The following is a 25807-nucleotide window of genomic DNA, read 5'->3' on the forward strand; positions in this document are numbered from 1 at the left end:
TATGTACTGTTTTGCTTAGTTCATGGAATAGAGTAGAGTAGAGTAGAGCAGAGCAGAGTAGAGTAGAGTAGAGTAGAGGAGAATAGCATATTTGAGTAGGAAAGGATCTACAACGATCATCTAGTTCAACCCTCTGACCAGTTCAGGGCTGACCAAAAGTTACAGGATGTTATTAAGGGTACTGTCCAAATGCCTCTTAAACACTGACCGGCTTGGGGCATCGAGCACCTCTCTAGGAAGCCTGTTCCAGTGTTCAACCACCCTCTCAGTATCTATTCCGGTCCTGAGTACCCTTATGTCCTATCACATCTTATTTGGCAAGAAAGTAAGCAATTCATTCATACTCTTACTTGAATCTGAATTATAAGCTATTTTTAACCTTTATTCCTTCTGAAGCAGGAAACATTTCTACTTCACAAACTTTGAAGATCTTCTGCTAATCAAATGAAAGCCTTACAGTTCTCTGCTACCACTAATACTGTTCCAGATGAGGCTGCTTGGATGTTATTTCTCTTCCACCAAGTGAGGCTCCTTTTTACTGTACTCAGTGATGAAATGATTTAAGGCAATAGCTGGTCAGAAATCCAAATACATCTCATCAAGAGCTTTTTAAAAGAAAATGTTTGTGAGGAATGTTTCTGCTTGAAGAATGATCTTGCGTTTTCTCCAGGAAGTTTTGAACAGCTTCAGGAAAAAATAGAAACTTTGCAACAGAATGATGTATCTATTTAAAATGTCCTGTTATGGTATTTTTGCAATTTTTTTAGGAAAGCAATGAAATTAGTATTTATAACAAAACAAGAAATTATAAATTTATTTTATATTAATTGATCTTTTGACTCAAAACTCCATTTTGTTTGAAAATTTTAAACTGATTAGTGGAAATTACATGTCATCTGGACAGCAAAAAAAGAGATGCCATTTCAGTGTAGAGTACATCAATTTGAAATAAAAACATTTCTGCATGCAAGAATATTTCACCCTCTTCTACAGAGTTCCCCATGCCAAATGCTTACCTCTCGATGTTGTGCCTGCACACTTAAGACTGTCAGGGTTTAATTACCAGAGATGGCTTGTGAGCTCTTAGTTGTGCAAGCAAAGCTGAATGTTGCTGCTCCAAGGCTAGTGGAGCAGGGCAAGAGCCCCGCATTCCTGTCACAGACAGGAGAGGAGGAGTAGGCAGGAACATAAGAGGGATGAAGAAAGACCCAAGGGAAAGCACTAACGGTTCGGGCTTGCTGCTCCTGATGCTTCCAGGGGGACAGGGAAACTGAGCCCAGGTGGGTCACTTCCAGCCCAGGACCATGACAACTTCCCAAATCCCAGCTCCTTATTCAGCAAAGCAGTGGAAACATCCAGGTTAGACCTCTGGCATAGGGAGAGGCTGGTTTTCTGCACCCCTCCCCGCCTCCACGTGAGTATCCTGTCAAAGCACCTTGCCCAGGCATACCATTAGCACTGATTTTGACTACCAATTCATTTATTTTGCTCAGTTCAGGAGTACCATGCCAGAATTTACAGGGTATTTAGGTGAGATACATGTCGTCTTCTACTAAAAGGCATGAACCCCAAAGCAACCAAATTATTTTTCTTACTGAAATTATAGGCTGGATGGAGCTGGCTTTCCAAACAGGAGTTTGGCTAGGCTATCCTACATGCTACCGGACTTTTTGACAGAAAAAAATGAAGAGCTCATTTACCCATTTTCACTGATAAATTTATGATTGCATTAACTCCCACTTCGATGACATCCCTGCTGGAGTATTAGTTTAGTATCACATCTTATGAATGTCAGGCACATCAATAGCTCTTGCAATTAACATAGGTTTTCTTTCAGGGCTCTCATACATGTCTTCTAAGAATACCTCATCCTATTTTCTTCACAAAACTGGGCATCACCATATTAAAAATGTGCTACAAAGGAGCTGATGATTATTTGTTGCTTTGATTAAACACTTTGAGTGTAGCCACTAATATCCATATAAATTTCTAATCTGCATGGGTCAGGGGGGATCCACCACAACTGCGTAACTTCAGTTTCCTTAAAATTAGGCAGCAAATAGAAAGGACTTATCTAGCTTTTTTGGTACTCAATGAAGAGAAGGAAGCACTTTCATAGGGCAAATAATGTCTGCTGAAGACATTTGTAAGGCGATGGCATCAATACCTCTCTAGAGAGATTTTTCTCTCTCTGTTAATCCTAAAAGGGGACCTAGGTGACTAACTTAAGGTAGATAACTAATGTTTTAGAAGCTAAAGTTAGGTCAGATGAATCCCAAAAGCTATGTCTTAACTTCAGCATCTAGTAAAAAAATGTTTTAATGGCAATTAGAAAGCTTTGCATCGTGAATATAGCTATGCATATGCTAATGCATATGTATTTAAATAGTAATGAGTCTATCTAAACCCCCATATAGGTACAACTACATTATACTAATTTGCACCAACTACATTTCTTTCAAGATAGGGTTTCTTTGTGTCTCTTTCCTTCCTGACCTACCTTTCTATCTCTTCATAGTCTGGAAGACATCACTCCTTAAATACTTGGTATGTGATCACAGGTTTTTTTAACTTGCTGAAGAAAAAGCATTTGGAAACGTCTCACTCTCTTCATTGCATATTGCTTGGCAATATTCTATAGTGCAAAAGTGGTTTTAAAATTGGGTTGCTTCCTGTTGCTCAGCTTGTAAGCCTCCAGTCTTTATATAATTTTGCAGCTGTGAAATATCATTTCATTCTAAGGCTGTAAAGAAAATTGCTTCCTTCTCTGTTGTTCAGGCAGGACCACCAAGCGAAGGGGAGAAAGGATCCTGCTAGGGACTGTGCTGGCTGTGCCTGAGGTCAGAGCAGGGGAAAGTGAGCGGCTGTGTTTCATGTACACACAGCATTTGTTCAGAACATGTTTGTGCCTGGGAGCACAGGAGCCAACAGCATGCACCCGGGACAGACGCTGCTCTGTCAGTGTGTCCTTGCCATTCAAACCTGTTATTGAGCCACCCCAGCACTAGGCCTGTCCTTACTCGGGAAAGAAAATTATGCCAATGAAAGCGATTCTTTTTTGATATGGAAAAACGTCAGAATGGGCTAGGATAAGATTAGCAAAACAATTTCCATTGCTGACCAAACACAAATTTAAACCCAGATCACCAAAGGTGAAATGTCACTACACCAAGTTATGTAGTTTTGACTTCCCAGTTAATCCTTATTTCAAGGTAATGAAACTCAACTGCCAGCTGGAATACCATGTCCAGCCCCAGTATCCACACCTTCAAAAGGATTTTTAAAAATTGGAAAGCATTCAGGAAACTGCTTCAGGAATGCTTTGAGAACTCTTTAATCCAGCAGACAAAGGCATAACAAGATCCAGTATCAGAAAGCTGTTTTGAAATATTCATGTTAGAAATAAGGGGCATGAGACTTGCATAGGCAGGGAGGGACTTAGACTTTTCCATCACTGCAAACTTTTGAATCTAGACTGGTTTATCTTGTAAAAAAGATCTTCCTCTGCTTAACTAGAACTATGGATTTGAGGCCAGAATTTATAAGACTCATCAGATTCCCCTTGGGCCTTGGTAAGCAATAAGTCAATGAAAAGTAAGGTACTTCATTTCAAGCCTTATGCCTCATGTCTTCTCTTTCTGAGTATGCACGTAAAAGTTGGTACAATAGTCGCATACCCAAAGGGAAACCCAAACCAAGCTGTAGATAAATTCTGATAATTGGTTATTTTAAACTATGGTCTTAGATTCTTATAGATAAAAAAATAGATTTTGTCCCTTTTTGGTCAGTATTTACAGCTGTTCGGCTATATTTTCATTAAAAGAATTTACTGTAAATATACTTGAAACCATTCATATTTTTTAATATTTTATATTCTTATTGAAACCATTAACTGGTACTGCTTATGCTACCTGAGTGGATGAGCGGTCTAACACATCCAGTGCAAATACTTGCACATTCAGATTGAAGTGTGGCATCCACAAATGGTTGGTTGAATAAAACTCATTAATGAACCAGAATATGAAAAAGTGCGTAAGCAGAACTGAAATTATTTAAAGTCCTAACAGTATTCTCTGACTACTTTGCACCAGTGCAGTCAACACTCAGACAGAAGTAGCATGATACAGCAGAGACTTCCAATGTCCCCTTCTATTTTACACATAATTTTTCTATGTGATATGCTGCCCTTTTTACCTATTGCTGCTCTATCTCTTCTTTCAATGTAACTTTGTAATTGTCAAATCCTGCTGTTACCAGAGCTTTCTCAGACTTTTCCTCATGCCTGTTTTCCTCCCGTCCTGACTACCCCAGTTCCAGGTTCTTCCACTCCAACAGACCCTAGATCTAGAAAAGTATATTACTTGTGAAAATGAGGAGGCATATGTGCAAGTCACGTTGCTGTAGCTACACTGTGAAGTTCTGCTCCTCTGCAGTGCATTTTTTTCCACTGCAGATGGCCAGGGCACCTGAACGAAATATGTAGTGCTTCACATACATAGTACTTCAATACATGAAGTAATATTGCCACTCTGTGTTACCCACAGCACCTCAGGAGCTGCAGAAGTCCTAGCCCTTATCTCTGAACACTCAGCCCCACAAGCTTGTGTCTGAATTTCCTAATCATTAGAGGGAACGGCACTAAGCCATAAGTCTGCTTATATAACATTTAAGCAGGCAGTGATGGTATTGAAAGCAGACCTGAAGATGTGCTTATACGTTCAGAAGTTTGTCTAGTTTTTTCTAATTATGTAAGTCAGCTTAATAGGAGTCAATAGTATGAACTGTACCCGTCTATCATACACCTCCCCCTCTCAACAAGAAGACCCATAAGGTCGAGCAATGAAAATACAGATCTAGGAGTAGAAGAAAGATAATTATGGGGGGTCTTGCCTCCTTGTTTCTAGTATGATTTTAGCAGTTTAATCTTGTTTCTTTAAAATGCAAATTTCTCCTTATTCCTACCCAGGCTTACTGTCATATATAGAAAAGTGGATTATTCAGATCCTATATAGCATGGCATGAAAAGAGAGATAAGTATGCACAGCAGTACTGTCATTTTTAACTTGCTGAAGATCCTTATGTACTTTGGAGCTGGTGACTTTATAAATACCTGGTTGTAATCAAATATGTCCCTTGAAGAAAGGACGATGCTTTTCCAAATGCAGTGTCAAACACTTATGACACCTGCAGACCCTGTAAAATAATAAATATTCCTGCACCGCCTTGACTGCTTGGTGGTCTGTATGGATGATTCCCTTCTTGTCCCATCATAATTTAACATGAATTGAAATATATAGCATATTTTATTTATTATTAATATCAAAATGGATTTACTGATGCACTCAGGCTTGTGCCTTCACTATGCATTCATGTGAATAATAAGACATCTCATTATCTATAAACTGTATATTTACTAGTTGTTAGGTATAGCTACCTGACGCACCCCACTCGTTAATGTGTAATACTCTGGCAATAATCCCAGTCCATCACTGAGAAACTCCCTAAATAGTTTGCTTGAATATTCATAAAGGCTAATTGCCTTTTGAGAATGGACAGACATATGCATTAAGTCAGGTCCCAGCTCAGCCTCCCATGAGGCAGCAGGCGAGGTAGGTGAGCAGTCCTCGTGGAAGCTGGGGCAGCAGCACTGGCTCCCCTAGAGCACAGACTCCCCTAGAACCCTGGCCCGGAGTGGGAAGGTGGCACGCCTGGCTCCTAGCGTTTGTGACAGAGCTGTTCAGATGCCAGATTTGCTCTTGAGACGTGTCTTATATAATAGTTCTGCTCTCTTATCAGCCTGAACCTTATATTTGTACCTTTGGGGAAAAAGACATAGCCAGCTCAAATTCAGGAAATTCCTAGCCTCTCCAAGAAGTGGAAAAGAAAATATTTCTTTTTTTCTTAAATTCACTGTTTATAAATATTCTCAATATATATACATCATTTTCATTGCATAACACACACTATTTGGGATCCTTTTGTTATTTAAAACAGGATTCTTCATAGTGAATTCAACCACAGCTGACAAAGATCTGTTATCAACTAATAACAAGAAAAAGAAGGAACTGAAGGAGTGAAGAAGCAAAATGCTATATTACTTAATACACATATATATCTCAAAGTTTAGCTGGATAATTTAGTCAGAACTGGGCAGACGTTATTGTGTGACATTAGGAGCAGAGAGAAGGAAAAAAAACCCCATCATTTGCATGGAGTTGATGAATGATGTATTAACTGTGCATAAATTGTACAAAACAGGCCAGGCAGATTGACAAAACTTGGCAAAAATAATTCAATCCACAGAGTCAAATTACGCAATAAAAACAAGCTGGTGCTATTCAAACTGGTACATTTAACTGAAAAAAAGGTGGAAATATTCCTAGATTCCCAACAAATCATAGATTCCACTTGTTTTGGCCAAATATTGGTCCCTTTCTATTTCATGCAATAGATGTGAATGTTTTCATAGTGATACAAGTTTTGTTGTTGTTCAGTTTTCCTGGTCCCTGATCACATCTATTTATTTCCTAGGGTTATGAAAAAAGCATCTTAAGAAAATAACTTAAGGGGGTGAAGACCAGACGTTGTGTTTATGAGGCTTCCTAAAGCACAGGACCTGCAGAGACAGCCATGTGTGGCAAATGTTATGCCATAGGATATTCTGTGTTCTGTCACCTCATTACCTCATTCAGTAGCAGCTTAATATTATTTCTGTATAACATTTAGCTGACCTGTTCATAATATGTTTGAAGTATTGAAAGAGGCTACTACCCTTTTGTTTAAACCAATGATTTCAGTGAAACGCTTGTGTATTTCCCAAACTATCCACTGCCAGTCACTATCAGTGAGATAAATTTAGGTTTAATTAAAATATCTAATTCAACCATGCCATGTGATACTAATATACTTTTCGCTTGTGTGGTGTACATATTAAATTGTTATCATATGTATTCATCCTCAACATATCCGTGGCAGGATTCTTGTCACTTAAAATCTGCCCTTCTTTTAGAGGGAACCATCCATCACTTCATTTGTTTGCTTGGAGCATCCTCTGCTGCTTGGGGTGGGGGTGGGCTCCGTTTGCTTTGGGCAACTCAGACATCTCCCACAGGCCGCTCGCTCTGTCATAGCGAGGAAGAAAATGCTTGTTAAGGTCAGAGGAGACATGGCCTCAGCCCCGGACAGCAATGCGCTGCCTCAAGAGCAGTAATAGGGGAAAGCCTGAAGTACACAGAGTGAAAGAGCCGGAGCTTTCCTAACGAGGTATAATGGTGATTTCACAGGCTGAGAGTTGTTTTTCCCTCTTCTTCATAGCTGCTGTGATGTGAGGTCCACAAAGAAGGACAACATGGTGCTTTGGGTGAGTTTTTTGCTCCTTTGGGACATGATGCAACTAATTAGTCTTCTTTCATCTTAGGAAAGTTTTGACACCAGAGATTTGAAACACCTCGAACTAAAGCAAGAAGCTGGAGCACGTTATACAAGGATACAGTATCTATGGCTGGGTTATAGACCAGGTTTTGAGAGGAAAACCACCAGGAGATTAGGAACTAAGGAGGAGCAAGGAAATGTTAGCTGAAGCAGATGGAGAAAAAAATACCCCCGGGATTTTGAAACTTTGTATTTTACTTTTTCTTCCTTTCCAATTGCATGAACTTGTGCTGTTTGGGAGTAGAGCGAGACGTCACACAAAAAGCACCACTTGTAAGAATCTCAGTCAACACATTTTCATGAAAGAAATTAACCAGGGACCCAGTTAATTACTCACAGTTCTTGGAAGAAGCTATATTGGCTGTCTTCCTGGTTCCACACATATTGCCTTTATTAGTCGTTATACAGCAAGTGAATCATAGATGACAGAGCTGGTCTGGGTCTAATATTTTGAGGTTATCTGGTCCTATTTAGTGATGTTCCCTAGAGATCCAGATGTCCCCACAGGCCCTCATCACAGTGAAGAAGGAAGAGAACTCATCCCAAAAGGACTTCTGCTCCCTGATGCTCATCTCTCTTCTTCAGCTAGGTAGTCTCTCAATGCAACCAGAGAACACAAGAGATGGAGTGGAGGTTATTGGGTCTCCTCATTCATTCAAGACATCTTGGATTTAGGCAGGAGCATCTGCTCTAAAACCACTAGCGCATCATCAAAACAGGGTAAAAAAGGAGTGTCTAACGTTAATATGACAGACCTCAGTTAGACTAACGTAAGTTTATTCTTTTAATTGTCATTGAAAGTAGTTGCAAGCAAAAATGCAGGTCTATGACATAGAGTGTCTGAAACAGAAAATATAGGCCTGGACATGTGTAATGCTTTGGCATAGGAGATCACTGCTTTCACTCGAGATGAGCAATTTTCAAAGCGTTCTGGTTGGCTCAGGTTCCTCAAATTATTCTTGAGAATGCAAGCATTTTGTGAAGGGCTTATGACTTAACAAACCACAGCTTTCAAAATAATGTTGAGAAGCATGTTTCAGGCTACCATGTTCTGAGAAAGAACCAGTGAATATCTACAGACCCATTCTGTCTTAAAGGGGAATGACAGCATTAACATTTCACACCCTCCTTCCACCTGCTTTTTTCTGATCCTCACTAGTTACCCCTTTCCATACCACAATCTCCTCAAGACCAGTATGGCGGTATGTACCATTAAGCCTTCACTAGCCTAAGTAGGAATCATCCCCAGGCTGGAAAAAAATCCAGTCAAGGATGAATTTATTTCAGGCCCTGTGTGGACTCACCTTTTTTAATCTGGTAAACTGAATTTGTGAGGCTCCTGGAGAGTTTTCAAAGGTAGATGTGGGAGGAATGATCGTTTCCTCCAAGAAAACACACAAAGGAGAAGCAACTTTCAAAAACCTAAAGACCAAGTTCCTGGAGCATACAGATGGGCTCAGGGCATCCGGATAGAGCTTGGCTCACATAGAATTTTACTGGGAATGAAGTGAAAGAAGATAAAGGTAGAGAAAGGTGATAGCACTTTCTTTTCCTTCTAAGGAGGACACAGAGTAATTTATGTTTAAAGTCAGAATCAGACAAGACTGAGAAAGTTCCATTCATGTCCACTGTGAAATACAAAGATGGCATTTCTGATAGGAATATTTTTATCCATGTCAATGAAGCTCATTATTGAGGGTTGGATGAAGTATTTACTCATGTCCTGGGATGGGATGTCATCCTGTCTCAGGTAGGGACTTATTTTAGAGTTGTTTCTCCTAGCAGAGACAAAGTACTGAAAAAACAGGAGGCAAATTACCGCTGCTTAGAGTGCTTTTCTGGCTTGAATCCACAATGTTAGAAATTAAAAAACAGGCGCACTATGTCCAAAGGCATTTAGGTGCCTAACTGTCTATGAAAACAGTACAAGCTGTTGAAGATCTTGATAAGTGTGATTAATCTTAAGGGGACGCGACATTCTCCTGCGTTCTTGCAGCTTCTCCTAAGCCACGACCCAATATTGCCCCTACGACCTATTCCACAGGCGGCTGAATTATCATGCGGATAAGCTATGTGCCAAATGCTGTGCGTCAGCAGTGGGATATCACGTTTTATAATTCCCATTCAGCAAGGTGGCTTTAAACGGGAGTCATTAAGTGGAATACTTGCGCAAAGTGACTGTAACTGGAGTGGGTCCAGTCACTGAGACTGAGGAAACTCAAGACTAGGAGCCAGTCAGCAAGGACAGACCAGCCCAAGGCTCCAGATGGAAAGTACACTGAGGAAAATAGAGAAATCAAGGCTACCCCAAACCAAAGAGCAAATCAAGAGCAAGGTCAGGAAATCAAAGAGCTTTTACTAAAAGTCTTGGATAAAGATGAGTTAGGACTAGAATGAGATAAGGCAGGTCTGCCAAGAGGCAGGAACTGCGCAGAACCAAAGGGGATGCAAGGCAGTGAAAGCAGTTTGTAGGCTTGCCCCCAGTGCCTGAATCAGAAACATATGCCAGCCCTCAGACAGCCAGGCTTCTCAGGATGCTGATCTTCTAGGAGAGCATTGAGCCTAGCTCCTGGCTACAGAGCTTGGCTGCTTTGTCAGGGCCTGAGAGAGCAGGATATGTGCCTAACCTGACACAAATGGTCAGTTTGTTCATTCAGTGTAGATATGTCAATTTACAAGCAGGGGAAATTTGTACAATGGAATCACCAGATGTCTCAGGTTGCTTCTTTCCATCTTATGAAACTCTGTGGATCATGTCTTAGGACAGGAATGAAGCTGGGGTCTGTGATGGACCATACCATCTCCCAGGCCTCCTTTGGCTCTGGGGCTGTGCTACAGCCCTTTGTGCTCTCCAGGCACTCCTGCCAGAAGTGTTCACAGATCAAGAAAGCTCTGTGTTCAGGGCTGCAAAGCAGAACAGAGTTTCTGTAGTGGTGGTGACAAAGATATGGTCCTTGCCGTGAAGGAGATGGGCACCAGTTGTTTGTGTTTCGTCTCAGCGTGAGACAAAAGACATGGATTACAGTCATTCCTGAAGTGTGGCCACATCAGAAGTAGAATGTAGTCGTGAAATCTGTAGCTTAAAAGTAAGTATATGCTTCAACAGCTTGCTGAATTAGCAGCTTTGTAATTGCCAGGGGACGTTAAAAGATTAGTCTGTTAGTTTAAGTACAGCATACAATAGAGGTCAGGCACTCACACTGATGCAGTAATATCAATGTGAATGTGCTTTATACTGACAGTGCTAGGTAACTGCTATCTGCAGCATATAGCTGTTTTAGTTTTACAAATCTGAACAAAAAAAAAAAGTTATTTTGAATCCAAAATGTCTCGGTTAACCATACTACTAGATATGTGGAAGGAATATGTGTGAAAAACAAACATTGATCAAATAGAAAATGTAACATTCCTGTTTTAGAATTAAGGCGTGTAATGAGAAAATAAAAATTATTTATGAAGTCAAACGACTTTTAAATCTTTAAATTCCCCACATGCCTTCTAGGATTATAGTAACCTGTGGAAGGTCATTATAATTATAAGGGAAAAGAGTAAATAAGCACTTAAGCAGACATAAATAAAATGGACAGGTTAAAAGCTATTAAATTGAACAAAACTAGAGGGAAGCCTAATCAGTGCTGTGAAGGAATCCAAACTAACATAGAAAGAAACAAATGCAATGTTGAGAATGGCTAATGGGGAGTAGCAACTCTGGAAGTACAAAGTCTTACAAAGTCCCAAGTCATCTGTACCACAGAAAGCTCTTCGGTTATAAGGAGGGGGCACAAAAAATTTATGACAGGAAAAGGCCTGTAGCAAGTTCAGAGCTTTTCCCCAAAATAACACAAAGAAGGAGATAAAATTTGTGTAGAGATAATAGGATAGTATGGTTGAATACTAGTTGCTAGAAGGAGGCCTAAGGGAACAGCCTGCCATGGTGTTTGCTTCCAGAACTGCTCAGCTGGAGGGCCGTACTCTTCCTCTGGCACAGCTTTTCCTCTGGCAAGGGAGGAAAATGAGAGGCTGAAAAAAGGGCTTGGAAACGGAATATGGTTCAAGGGCAAGCATTCTTCCTAGGAAAAAGTCAGGGTGAGGGAGGACATCACCTTCTGACTTGGAAAATCCTGAAAGACATGGGCCAGTCGTTTGGATCAGGAGTGTGCGGGAAGAAATATGCCTGCTGTAGAGGTGGCGGCGGGGTGACGGAGATGCAGTGGCTGCTGTGCCCGTTGCGCCATGGCTAGAAATGTAGCTTGATCTCTAAATGAGCAATTTCACTTCTCCCAGGGAAAAATAAATGGGCAATATGTGAAGGAAAAATATCTAATGAAAAAGAAAGAGGATTTTTTTAGTTACTCTTGTGTTCCAGAGGTGTAGCTCCACTGAATTCACTGAGGGATGTTTTTGCTAATAAAGCTTTTAAAATGAGGGACAGATTATTCTCCAAGTATGGATATTTCTAAATATGTCTGGTTTTATATATTTCTCAATATTTCTATTTTTATTTTTCTGACTTTTGCCTGAACAACAACAAAAAAAAATAAACAAGCCCATTCTTTTAACTAGTTCTGTATGCCCCTAAGAGACAAAAGTATGCATGCTTTCTAGAGAATGAGAAATAGCATACAGTTTTGTGGGGAAAAAATTAATTAAATACAGACTAAATTAAAAATGCTATGGAGGTTACAATTTAAAAATGTACATGCTGCTATCATGCAAAGGTATATCTGCAACTCCATTCTCTGTTTCAAATGCTACAGTCTGCCAAATTTGGATAAATATCGACTTTTAATGGCACCTGATGTACCAACAGGCATAGACGCTACTTAATTCAGCAGCATCAGTTAAATGCAGGTCACTGCATTAATTAAGAATGCATCTGTTCTAACTGATCGTTTTGCTCTCCCTAATTCTAATAAGCAATTTTGCCAACATGTTTACTGGAAATATTACAACATCTTCCTGTGCTGAGAAAACCCAAAGGGCCTATTTATCTGGTTCAACTGTATTCTTGTTTAAACAGAGGGTCATACTGAAACCCAAAGGATTGCCATTTCGCCCAGAAGACAGGTCTGAGATTTGACTTAAGACTACGGCACATCTGCAGGAGGGAGAGAGCCCTAGTCCACAGGCCACTTAAGTCATTCTGAGCGAAAAGGATACCAACATCAAAGATGCATCAAGGAACGTCGATCACAGCCGCTGTGATTGAATGACCCTAGATTCAGGAAGAAGAGGCTTAGCATCCCGATTTTATTTTCTGTGCATGCCATGATTTGACGTGTTGTTAGGCAAGGCAGGGCTAGGAACCCAAACACTGTAAGAAAAGCAAACTAAACTCAGGCAAAGAGTGCTTTGTCCTACCTCAGATTTAGCCCTCAGGTGATCAGGCCGCTGCATGCTTTTAATTTTACCAGCTAGGGATATTTTTTAAAACGTTCCGAGAACAAACGTGTCCGAATATTGAGCGTGACACAAAACGTCACGAACGCTTAAAGTCGCAGGTCCGTCAGCCACGGGAGGAAGATGCGAAGGGCAGGGGAGGGTTTTGTCAGATCCAGGGTGAGAATGTCCCCGCACAAACAAAAGGCTCGGGGTGGGACGTCGCGTTAGGGGAAACGGGGGGGCTGGAAAAAGCAAGGGGGTTAGGTCTGCCCCCCGGGCTGCGGGGCTGGAGGCTGGCAGGGAGGAGCGGAGCCGCCGGCGAGCGGAGCGTGTGGGGCGGCGGAGGGGAGGCGGGCGGGAGGCCGGGCAGGCTGGCGTGGGCTGTTTGGCCACCGGAGCCAATCGAAAGCTGGGGCTTGATCCTCTCCCCGGGCCCCGGCTGCGCCGAGGCAGTGCCGAGCTCCCCTCCGCCCCGCCGCCGGGACCCGGCCGCCCGCCCCGCTCTCTCTCCCCGCACCGCTCCTCGCCACCCAGCGCCTATGGGCATCTGCGACCGGCCAGGGCTTCGCACCACCGCCACCAGCAGCAGCGGCAGCAGGAGCGGCCGGCGACCGCCACCCCGCCGCAGCACCCCGCGGGACCTATAGCCGGCAGGACGGAGCGCGCCGCAGACCCTTCCCCGCCTCCCTGCAGGTATGGGGCGGCCGGCGGCCCTCAGCCGGCACCGCTTCTCCCGCGGCCGGGCGGCTTGCTCCCTTCCTCCTCCTCCTCCTCCTTCTCCTCCTCCTCCTCCTCCTCCTCCCCCCCGCCCCCTTGCCCTTATCGCCCCGCGGCCGTCGCGGGCGCCCGCCCTGCCCGTCCCCGCGCGGGGACCCCCGCCGGCCGCCCCCGCGGGAGCAGCGCGCCCCGCGCCGCGGTCCCGCGCACCGAACTCAAGTCACGCAGAGCCGGCTCCCGGCAGCGCCCGGGTCCCGGTGCTTCGCGCTCGGAAGTTACCTGAGGGGCCAAAGCCCCGTGGGTCTGACGCGCCGTGCATCACGTCTCCACGCTGCCTCGCAAGTAAAAAAAAAAAAAAAAGAAACAAAACAGAAAAAAAAAATTAATCTCGCGCTTGAAACCTGTGGCCCTTTGTACCTTTCTTTCTTTGCTTTGGGTTAATGATGGTTTGTGATTATGAAACCCCATGAGGGATCAGCTCCAAGAGCGAATAGCATTAAGTCATGAGTTGGAAATATATATACATGTATACCTACAGCGGGTTTTTTCCCCTTGCAAAGGCGGATTACAATAATACAAACCCATGTCTGTCTCACAAGGAGCTCCTGCTTGACTTTCTGCTAAAGCTAAGGAGTATTTGCACTTTCACAGGTCTTGCAGAATTGGAGCCACAGGTCTTACAAAAAATTGCAGTGGCATTTGGATGAAAAACCCTTATTTTTAGCACGCTATTGTGAAGGTGGTTATATAAGTTTTGGTGGATTTTTGAGGACAAAATTAACAGCTCATAACAACTTAAACGTCTTTTTTTTTCTCCGAAAGAGGAGAAATAAACTGAATGAAAGCCTAATGAGTAGAGCCAAGTGAACCCCAGCCTGACAAATGACTGTGGCAGAGATTCCCTAAGGAAGAGCCCTGGCCTCAGACTCTCACAGTCCTCCCGAGAATCGGGAAGCAGCAGGTGCAAGACCAAGCGATGCCTACGCAGAGCCCCTAATTAGCAAGCTGGTTATCAGGCCGCTTCAAGGCTAGATCTTGCAAAACCAGGGAGAAATCAACATCACGTCAGAGTCTTGTCTTCCCACCAGTGCCAATACAATACAGATACTGTGTTCCCTTCGGGGATTAGTTTGTTGCTTGAAATCCAAGAAGTACACGCTGTGTGAAATATTTGCTTAGAATGCCTGCTGTATTTTAACACAGATGCTTTGCTTGCTAAATGTGGTGCTTAGTTCTCAGGCTGGCCTTTCCTCATCTCTTTCCAAAAGTTAAGGAAAAATAATAGTAGCCTAAGATTTTAAAGAAATGCTCCAAGAAACTAATTGAATAGAATCAAGGCATAGCAATCTGCTTACTACTGAGGGCTGGGACTTGAGGGTTCTGTCTCAGTATTCAGGCTCTGAGCAAGAGACCTCTCTCACTTCTGCTGCACGGTCCTCATGAACTGCCATCATCCAAGACGTGCAGTGAAGTCCCAAGTTAAACATTTGTGGGTGATTACTGTGAAGCTGAAGAGAGCGGACCGATTTGCTAAATCTCTGTTGTAAGATGAGTGAGAAAGCTAGCAGTTAGAATTTCTTTCTCGCATCTCTTGGAGCCCTCTGTTCATGTGGAGCTCTTGTGCGCCGGGAGGAGGTACGTCTGGTAACAGCGAGGTTGGCTCAGCCTTCCATTGCAGCATGATAAGTAAGTGAAAATGTGCCAGTGAAAAGTATCAGTAAGACCTCTAAAAGGGTGCCAGCAAAATAAATGCCATTAACCCTAGGTTTGGAGCTGGTTGGTTTAGCTGACCTATTTACTTTTTATTTGTCTTTCAAATAGACTGTGCTGTCGTGAAACATGACTTTCAATGTGGAATAGAACAAAGGTATGAAAAGTTGAAGAATAAAACTCAGGAGGTTTATGTTTCTTTCCACAGTATCAGGTGAGGGTAAAAATTAGCATCATCTAAATTGCCAACTGAACTATATCGATAAATCTTGTCCTTTGGAAAATGCTTGGTTTCAGTCACCATTTGTCAATGCTTATGAAAGTGCGAATCAAGTAGAACCAGATCATCCTCTTCTGTAATAAATAGTTCAGTACTGCTGTGGTTTTGCCTGATAAATTTGGTAACTGGTAAATTCCAGCTGCTCAATCGCATAGCTCTACACACACTACTACTAAATTCACATTGAAATAATTCTAGCTCAAGCAACAGAAACTGGTATATTCCAATTTTGAATCAGTAAATCGGAATTTGCCAGTTTCTGATGCTTGAGTTAGAATTATTTGAATGAGCAGTTCAAGTCACTGAGCAAGCATTGAGCAGTTTGAGTCACTGTGCAGATTTACCGACATCCGAAGTCTCGTCAAGAGCAGCATGAAGAGGTCTTTCACTTCACTCTCACAGATGCTCGTGGGTGTGGTTGTGCATTTATATTAGTGTTGTGGTTCGTGTCAGGAGTCTACTTTTGATGCCAGTCTTCCAGTTGTTCCCACTTATTGTCCATCTCCATATACCTCATGGTGGGCCAGCTGGATTCCTTTAGGATGAAACGAAATGAGAAGTTGTGCTTGAGTCATTGCTGGAAATCAGTCCATGGGACCAGACCAGAGCTAGTCTGAAGTAAAACCCTGTAAAATGCATGTAAGTGTTGATAGAAAGTCTTCAGCCCTTAACCATAGCGCTCTGTATGTCTGTTCCTGTTGGGCTGTGCTACCTGCTAACACAGACCTGGTCCATTTGCAGCAGATTAGTGCTGATGCACTGTGCAGTTTGCAGCCAGTGCTAACCGTTGTTCCCAGGGGTGTGGGCTAGTCCCTGCTTCTTGCACCATTGCCTACACATGTGTTAGCAAGAGCTCCTTCTGGCCCAGCGGGAGAGAACAACCCTGCAACGAGCTGTGGCTGCCCTACTTGTTTATACACACACTGAGCTCTCTTCAGTGCTAAAAGGCAAGATGGTTAAGTTTTTTTGTTTTTTTTTTCAGTCTGGCATGTGATAGCGGACTCTTTTTTGAGTGGGAACTATGGATAACGCAGCCTTCTGCTTCTCTGGTGAATGTGAACACAGCAGTTGCGTTTAGGAAGGGACGACTGGTGCTTCTTCGTGTTTGTTTGCCTGTCACTGGCTGTAGCTCTTCCGTGTATAAAGGTTCACAAGGCTGCGTTCACATTTCTCGTTGCACTTGAGAGTGGTGAGAAATGTTGGCTTGAAACTTAAGAACTGTCATTTAGAAATGCTGCACTGTGTTTCGTGGGTGCAGCGTCTTGGTTGACTACATTTCCCATAACACACCAGAAGTATAGCTTTGGAGGAAGAAGGTGCCGCTTGTGGTGGCAGTTCTGGGTCCCAGCACATGATGGGAAACAAGCTCTGGTGCTGGAGTCCAGCTGCCGCAGGCAGGTGGGAATGTGTGATGCCCAGGGAGACGTTTAGAAACATCCACTTAAAACTTAAAGCTTCTGATTAAGAAAATGTTAAACTACTGCTTTTCACTGTAAAGCAGAAAACTTTTCGGTTCTCTGGTGATTTGGCTGGCTTTTTGCAGTTTCATGCTTTTCTTCAGTTTGCTGCTTTGGGGAAAATTATTTTAAATAGAAAAATTATTCTGTTAATTATAAATGGTTATCTTTTGTATGAAAGCATTTCTAACTAGGGAATAGATTGCTGGAGCAATTAGGCGTCAGATCCTTCTTACTTAGTAACAGAAGATAGTCATCATTGCTGCAAAAATTGGGTTTCTTACCACCTCTTCAGTTTTACACACATTTTCAGGGGATCATGATGGAAATCACAGGGTTGCATGTGTATAGCACGAATGATACAAAGATCAGGATGTTCTGGATCCCTGTGACTGCTCCAGGACTGCTTTTAGATAACAGAGAATGTTGTGCTACTTGGAACAATAGGGACTGCAAAACAAGAGAGCTTTTCCTTCTCAGATGACTGTACTTCTACTGCTAGAAGCTGTCTACTCCAAACCTTATTCCAATGCACGGCTGTTCTGTGGGACAGTATAAATTTTAACATGAGTTCTGTAGATTATGGATATGTCACTGGAAACCATGGTATTTCTTGTTCCCAGTGCATTAAGCTGTTATCATTTGTTAAAGAAGATTCTTGAAGCCTGTTTCAGAAAGTGAAACAGACCATAAGAATCTGTCTTGCTCCGGGACGTTAAAACAGAGGGCAATCTGTCTTTCAATATCCGGTGTGATACAATCGTGGCAACTTCTGTTGTAACCTGTCTTTGTCAAAAAGTCATCTTACAGCATCTACTTTTCACATGCCTTATTTTAATCTCGGCATAACCATGCTTATCTATGAGATTCTGAATTTTTTTTTCCTGTTGTTGCTGTCTACATAATATCTGTAAGAGTTATAGCGGCATTTTTTAGATTAGTCATAAAACTAAGGGGGATTTACTAAGGTCAATCTTTCGTAGATGCTACACTGCCATATAGAATTAGTTATACTGTAAACATATGTTGTATATAGAAATATGCATGCTACTGTCTCTTCTACAAGCTTCTTTGTAAAAAGAAAAAGCTAAATTTATCTCTCATTCCAGACACTTTTAAAGTCATTATTGTTTAGGAAATGAATATTTTTAAGAAACCATAATTTGTAATGAAACTAAGAGGAAATGAAAACTGTGATACATTGAAATACAAAAAGTCTCATAAAGATTTCATTTCTGCCTATTTCGTGTTAAGGAAGTAGGAGAAGTAAAGTACACTGGGAAAGGAAAATATATTATTTACCCTCCAAATTTCACTTTGGAATCAGTTTTTATTGAGTGTGATGGGCAATGCACAAACACAACATCAGACTGTGGATTTAACAGCAATAAATCTTAAAAATTTCCTGAATTTTTAACTTCTCTTAAAACTTGGAAGCAGCATTTGTTCAGCTCACGCAGAACGTGTTGTTGACCTTGTCTTGTACAAACACTTGTTAGAGTTGGAAAACTGTATTGAGCTGGCGCTACAAGTGAACTAGCTGCCCTTTTTCATTTGTGTGCAGTTTTGTTGTGGATTCCAGCCATGTCTAGTCTATCCTATTGCTCTGCTTAAGTGCTATTATGATAATGCTAAATAGCCTGATATTCTACAGTAGTGCTAAAAAAAAAATAAACAGCACTGTAAAAATTCTACATGACCATTTCTGGCATGCAACGGCAGGTTTTTTCCTGGTGCAAATCTCAGACCTAATCTCATTTCCAGCGAGGCCAAAACACTAGTTTGGCTTAGAGTTAAGCAGGATCCTGCCCATAAATCTGGCCAGTCTCCATACAGATAACATCTGGAAAGTTGTCATTTAAAAATATGTGGGAGAGCTTGGGACAGGGGTGTAAATAGTGGGTCTGAGCTTCTATCCAAAATGAAAACATCCCAGCTCTCAGATGTCGGACATCCTTGCTCTAGGCAAGTTTTTTGTTATGAACCATCTATCGTTTGTCAGTTCCTGTTCCGTCAACATAATTTGGAGCTCATTGTCCTTTGCAAGGAACAAGAGGAGGTTGACAGGCAAAGTAGACAGGGAATATGTGAACATGTTGCATGACTTAATGGATACATCCAGTAAAGTCTCCTAATAGAGAGATGGCTATCGGTCATATTTCGATTTAATTTGTTCTCTGGCTGACACCTTTCAGATTACTACACCCAATGGCTGTAGCCTAAGCATGTTTGTTGACTTTGGTCTATATTCTTCATTAATGAAGCCCATGGAAACTGTGCCTGATCCTTCAGTGAGAATAGCTTTTGCCGAGATATTCTTAAGATAGAATATTTACAAACTGAAAAGAAAAAAATTATAAGCACCTTGGATTCTGTGTAGGCAGGGAAAGACTGTTGATCTGACTCTTTAATATTTCCATTCCTTACTGAAGCTGAGCCTTAAGTAAGTCATAGCCCAGAACGTGTGACTTCTTAAGGGTATCTGAAGCTGAAGATTCAAAAGTCACATAAACAGATTATTAGGAAAATTTATCACTTTATTAAAAAATCAGAGACAATATGTGAAAATAACACCATTGTATGCTATTTTTGTTATATATAATGACCCTTTTCCTATAGGATCCCTGAAGCAAGTAAGACAAATGCACAGAGCTGGAAATTGAGCTACTTCCTGTCATCTGAAACAGTCTTGCTTTCAAGTTCCCGAAGTCCCTTCAGTCACTTACGTGAAGTTATTCAACAGCTCAATCTAGGATATTTTTTTTTAACTGTAAGACAAATCCCACCTTTGTCTACCATAAATTCCTCACAGATGAAGAGAAGCTTTAAATACAAATTGTACTATAATAAATCCCATTTGGTTTTCTTTATCCGCTTTTTTTTAAAGTCGTCTGCACTTGATGTTCTTTCTTCTTGAAGGAGCACTGAAAAAGCCCCTTCACAAACTACAGTCTACTATTTTTTGAATTCTACATCCAGAAAGCCAGTTTCTTTATCCTTCAGTTCAGGTAGACTGCCTCCAACTACAAAAATATTTTTGTGTTGGTGTCTCAATAGCTGACTTTAAAAGTATGATACATGCAAACACTATTTTGAGTACCTATCAGAAATGGCCAATCTTCTCTTTATAAAAATAGACTTGTTTTTTTCTGTATAAAATCTAATATTTTATAAAACCTAAGTTTCTCTGGAAACAAGTTTATTGCGTCATTCCAAGTTGAGCCTAGTTCTTTTCTGGACACCTCTAAGGTTTCTTTAAAAGAAGGATATGATATTACAGGAAGAATGTTGCTCTTGTTTGCCAGAGAGCTGTACTATGTTTACTATAATAAGATTAAAGGAAATTTGAAAGGCAGCGTTAGCTCAGTGGGAAACTGATAAACACACGTTGTACTTGCAGGAACACTCTGCCCAGTAGTATTAGGAAATTTATCACTATTTATTTAGCCGTTCAGACTTTATCCGACAAACAGATTTGTTGTCCATTTAAAACTATACCAGACGTTGAAAAACTTAACAATACGGATGTGATTTAAGGAATCTCAACTATTATCCTGGCATAGCCATCTCATGTGGCTTACGATTACGACTTTCATACTGTAGACTCTCAAAATAAGGAGTCTGTAGCTTATGGATCCCATTGCTTTCCAAAGTCTGTGGTTTGATTTCTGGCACTTCTGGTTAGGTCAACTATTATAGTCACAGTCATAAACAGTGATTTTCAGAATCTGAGCAAGCTAGACAAGGGTGTAGCTCCTTGGAAAAGTTATTCTCGAGGAGGCAAAACCAGCAATGTCTCTGGATCCGTATCTGGCATTGGCAGGCTGTACTGTTGAGAAGCAATGGCAGTCCAGTCTCGTATTTACTAATGTTTGTTTATTTGTGCCTTGGCCAATGTTTCAACTAAAGAGTGAATTCTGGAGCAAGAAAAGGCCACAGGGATGACTTTCCATTCCTAAGTACATGTTAAGAGGTCATTTTTACATGGACACAAATGCTGCTTACAGATCAGTAAAATAGAATGAAGTAATTTTGCTGTGAAATGCATACAGAATTTTTTTAAAATATCAAGAGTAGAAGGGAATGCATTAAGCTACTACTGTAAATGTTTTCATCACCTCCAAAATGTCAGAGATCTTGCAAAAGTGGGCAGTTACTCACTGTGTTCTTCTGAGCAGCAGAAATGGCCAGTGGACTCTTCCCACCACGTGCTGGTAATAAGTAGGAACTGCAGCATGGAGTCACAGCTGGTTATGGAAGCTACCGCTGTGAGCTGTATGGTAATACAAGTACTTGATGGTGGTTAGGGAAATTAGTTAATTTCTAAGTTGCTCTCAGCTTTGAAATTTCTTAGAAAGGAGACTAAAAAGCAAGGATCACGCTTAGTATGAAATTTATGGATTTGTATGCCATTCATGAAGTCACCCCAAAATAATAATTTCTCATGATCATATAAGATGTGAATGTGAGCTGCTAATTTGCTTTGGGATATTCAAGTCTGAACCCTGTTCAACACACTTGTACTGAGGAGGAATAATCTCATTTCCCCTGCAATCCTCTCCCACCCAAAATGACCTTTAAAGGTCTGTGGAATCACTGGAAATAACCTTTCCCAGCCAGCTGAGTTACTGTTTCATTACAGTCCATGCCTTTCCTTTCTAACTATGGCCGTAGTAGAGTCCAGCATGTTGTGGAGTCTCTGAGACTGCCAGCAATCATGGGGCTTTTCATTTTGATTTTAGGTGGTCCACTCAGACTGTGGAACTGCAAGGGCATGGGTGAGAAGGCCATGTCAAGGGTTTCCTGCCTCAAGGGAGACTGTTGTGTGTCTAACTCAACTGCAGTCCAGGCTTCAGGTCATGGAGGGGGCGAGTTCTTCTGCAGATCTGTCCTGGGCAACTTCACCTGCAGATTGAAGAAATCTCTATCTTGCTTTATAACTAATTAAAACAGAATATTGCCTGTTTGAACCCTTCGGCTTAGCTTCATTCACAGAGATAGGCTACAGTCAGAGTGCTTGCCGTTTGCTGCATTATATACAAATTGTAACTCAAGGCTGCGGCAAGTTGCCAGGTCATCTCCCCACTCAGACGCCAGCCTTATTTGCTCACATAAATAACTGGATAGAAGTCAAACGTGATTGACTTAAGCTGTTCCTTTTTCTGAATGTGTTAAAATAGCTTGAGATGCTAATGCTGTGATTGTTGGGGTTTTTTTTCCCCCCACTGAAATCTAGGTGTATTTGTTGAGAATATTGAAACGTATTTGTCATTGTATTTATCATTGGTTTAGATTTATCTTTACTGTTTACAGGACAAAGCAAAATTAGTTATTTTATGTCGTATTAAAATATGCATGGATAGATTTATATTAATTAAAGAGAGGCTTAGTTTCTCAACAAAAGTGAACTGTAAGATACTTTGGTTATGAAGGGCTCTGAGTTAGATTCCACACCCCCACCCCCATGAGATATTTATTTTTCCTTTAAAAACATTTGAAAACTGTCTTATTTTACCATGATTAAGGCTGATGCCTGAATTTGGGCATCAAATGCTCTATAACTTTTGAACTCCTAGATGCGTGATACAAACTTCTAACATATATAGCAGTTAGTCAGATAGCAATGCTGGTGGAATTTTTGGGGTGAGAGCCATGCTTCAGTTTTGCTTTTAAATAAGTACTGTCTTCTTGCTAATTGTGAACCTTTCCTAAAGCTTCTGTGATGGCATTTTGCTTTCATTGAATGACCAATTTCTTTGAGGTGGCAGAATCTAATAGCCTCTTAAAAGTGTTAATGGTCCAGTGAGTATTCCTCCTTTGTTATGCTGCCTATGGCTATGCCTGTGGTGTCAGTTTAGCTCGGCATAGGTCTAAACTTGTGCTGAAAGGGTCTTCCTGCCCTTGGCTCTGCTCCTGGCCACCAGGTTGTGTCTTAATTCTGTTACAGACTTTCTTTGTGCCGTCTGGCATGTCTAAAATGGTACACTCAACATCTACGGGAAACTGGCTCACAAACTGCTGTAAGCGTTGACATAAGCATTCAGAACACTGTATGTCCTCTAGCTGACGATGTTCGTAGGTGTAGACTCTTTGCGTGGTGTCTTGAAAACTCTTGTTAGTATTGAGTGGCCTTAGTAGCCTAGATAGGCAGGCTCAGTTGCTAAGTGTGGAAGATGTTTGAATAAGGTTGCTGTTTAAGAGATAGCTCAGAGACCGGCATTCTCAAATTTTTTAAGCAATGGCTTGGGCTAATAAGGGTAGTGAGACACTGGAACAGTTGCCCAGAGAAGCGGGGTGTGTCCCATGGAAGTGTTCAAGGTCAGGTTGGACAGGGCTTTGAACAACCTCATCTACTGAAAGATATCCTTGGCCGTGGCAGGTGGGTTGGACTGGGTGATCTTTAAAGGTCCCTCCCAGTCCAAACCATTCTGTGAGTCTATGATTGTATAATGCTGTCATTGTTTGAACAGAACCTTATGGGTCGTTTTACAGGCTGTAAAAACTGTTACTGTTATTGATCACTTTTTTAAAAAATGTATCAAAGACTAAAATACTTCTATTATAAACTGCTTATTACAGTGTGATATATGTGTATGTAAGCAAATATGAGTCGTACGTAAAAGAGGTAGCCGTGACCTTATGTATAGATGCAGAAAACTTTGTTGTTTTGCTTTACTTCAAAGCCTATAAAGATGTGAATTCTAACACAGATTTGCACACGCTGGATTAAATTAATTGCTGAACGGAGGAGTACAACAATATATTATTTCAAGACAATGCAAAAATACTTTTCAACTTTAAAGAACCAGCACTGTTAACCATGCCTTCTGTATAGGGAGAATTTCTGCCCATTGCGTATTGCTCTGCTGTCTTCGCTATTTAATACTTCTAACCAGGGACATCAAAAGCTTTTGTTTATGGTTTACACATGGTCATCCATAGCTGTAAAATATATCTTTACTGTAGTAAAAGAAAGAGACAACTACAGCTAATTGCCCTTGCACTTTTCTCTTTTGAAGCAGCCTATATAAACCCAAGTACTGCAAAGCAGGGAAGAGGACTTGCTTCTGATGAATTGAATTATTCCATACATAGATTGTTCTGGAACATTTCAGTTATACTTTTTACTCTATATGATTTTGGGGGTAGTTCTGAGTTAACATCATATTTAAATGGTAACTTACAAAACAGCTGTGCAAATACTTAGGTTTTATGATGAAACTCATATAATTTAATACTGGAATTATTCCATCAATTTTTCTGACTTGCATTTATTATAAAGGTCAGAATTAATTTCCAATTTAAGTTAAACTAGCCTAGGTACTTTGAGATACGGAGTTACGCTATCAAAGATATGTCCACTAAAGAGTTGACATTAACACTTCTGAACTTCATTCTTTAAGAGTCACCTTATTTATAGCAAGATAAATGCACTTTGAGCTCTAATTGCACAGAGCAGCAAAAACATTCTTTGGATAGCCTAAGTAATCTAAAATACATCTTATCTGGGAAACCTCAGAGGATCTATTTATTCAAGAAGTTAGGAAAATTTAAGGGATGTATACTTACAGCCTGGATTTCAGAATATACAACTGCTGCTTGCACATTTTATGGGGACCTTTAATTTGTTTTTTCATTAAATAGAAACTTTTAAATATCATAAGCTATGTTTTCACAGAGTTTATAGGACAGATACCATGCCATGCTAGAAATATATATGAGAACTTGAAAAGTATATTGAAGAAGAACATCCAAACAGATTAATGTTTTTACGTAACTGAAAAAAAGAAAAATGCAAATAGTGACAGAAGTGAGAAGTGAGTTAAGCTCTTCAGTGGTCTGTCAGCTATAACTACAAGTTAAATTCCAAACTGTTTATGGCTTCAGGGTCGGGGAGAGGGACAGGACAGTGTTCAACAAGTGTTTTGGTTTTTTAAACCACCCTAAGGATTTTTTGTATTCATTATAAACTATTCCCCTCACTCATTCACTGGGTTTTAAAAATATTTTTAAATGGAAATTTAACACATTTCCTAAGAAATACTTATGAAGCGCATCTTTACTGTAAGATACCTGGCTGTAAGCTAACAACCTCTTAGGACATAATCCTTTTCTAGGAGCTCATACATACGACTTGCTGTTGTTAAGGTTTTTCATCAAGAAGTCAAATGGGATCTATTCCTCTGTTGGCTTTCTTGGTTTGCGTATGTGAGGGAACTCAGGTCTAACTGCTAGTAGATTTTGTGTTGCGTAACATGTGCAAGTATTCATCGCATGTTAACTCTTGACAGATAAAATTACTTATTCACCATTGACTTATCTTTGAGGGATGGTTTACTTTGTCACTGTTTAGTCATCTTCATGCTATGTTGAGACAGAAGCCTCTCTCCAAATCTTCTTGTGGCATGGAACTATTTCCCTGGTACAGAGTTGTAGTTAGAGGTCTGCAGAAAGAATGTGCAGGGGAAAAGGGAGAAAGGCAGATGTTGATGTGTTTTTGAATTTGTGCTTAAGACAGCAATCATTGGTGTCTGTGAAGAGGAAGGTTATTCATTTGTAGCTTTTGCATGCTCCTGTTTATTGGGCTGCTCTCCAGGACATACTGTGGGTATGAGGAGAGAAAGGCTAAGTAGCCATTTTTTCTTTCACTGATTTTGCTCATAGGATTGTGTTATTTTGCTCCACTAAAAAAATCACAAATCAGGAACCACGTGACATTGCCACTGTGTCGTTGTCTGGGTCACCTTCTCATATCAGCTTACCCTTTACTTAAAATATGCCTGTTAGCCCAACCTTGCATATATATATATATGACTTGCAATAAAACCTT

General features: G+C 41.0%; 1 protein-coding gene and 1 long non-coding RNA gene across 3 annotated transcripts in view; one reads left to right on the forward strand and one right to left on the reverse strand.

Moving 5' to 3' along the window:
- Nucleotides 1-6066: 6066 nt before the first annotated feature.
- Nucleotides 6067-13930, reverse strand: LOC142055439 (uncharacterized). Of its 2 annotated transcripts, XR_012659929.1 has the most exons (4): nt 13810-13928; nt 8736-8927; nt 7769-8130; nt 6067-7121 (listed from the first exon to the last, which is right to left on the reverse strand). It is a non-coding gene; the product is annotated as an uncharacterized LOC142055439 (long non-coding RNA). The 2 variants fall into 2 exon arrangements; XR_012659928.1 differs by having other exon boundaries at nt 6067-8130; nt 13810-13930.
- Nucleotides 13056-25807, forward strand: part of GREM2 (gremlin 2, DAN family BMP antagonist) — a 40614-nt gene continuing 27862 nt past the window's right edge. Inside the window, exon 1 of the mRNA XM_075089411.1 lies at nt 13056-13506. The gene's annotated coding sequence lies outside the window, so the exon portion shown is untranslated. The remainder of the gene's footprint in view (nt 13507-25807) is intronic.

Source organism: Phalacrocorax aristotelis, chromosome 3 (assembly GCF_949628215.1).
Source record: "Phalacrocorax aristotelis chromosome 3, bGulAri2.1, whole genome shotgun sequence".
Taxonomy (NCBI): Eukaryota; Metazoa; Chordata; class Aves; order Suliformes; family Phalacrocoracidae; genus Phalacrocorax; species Phalacrocorax aristotelis.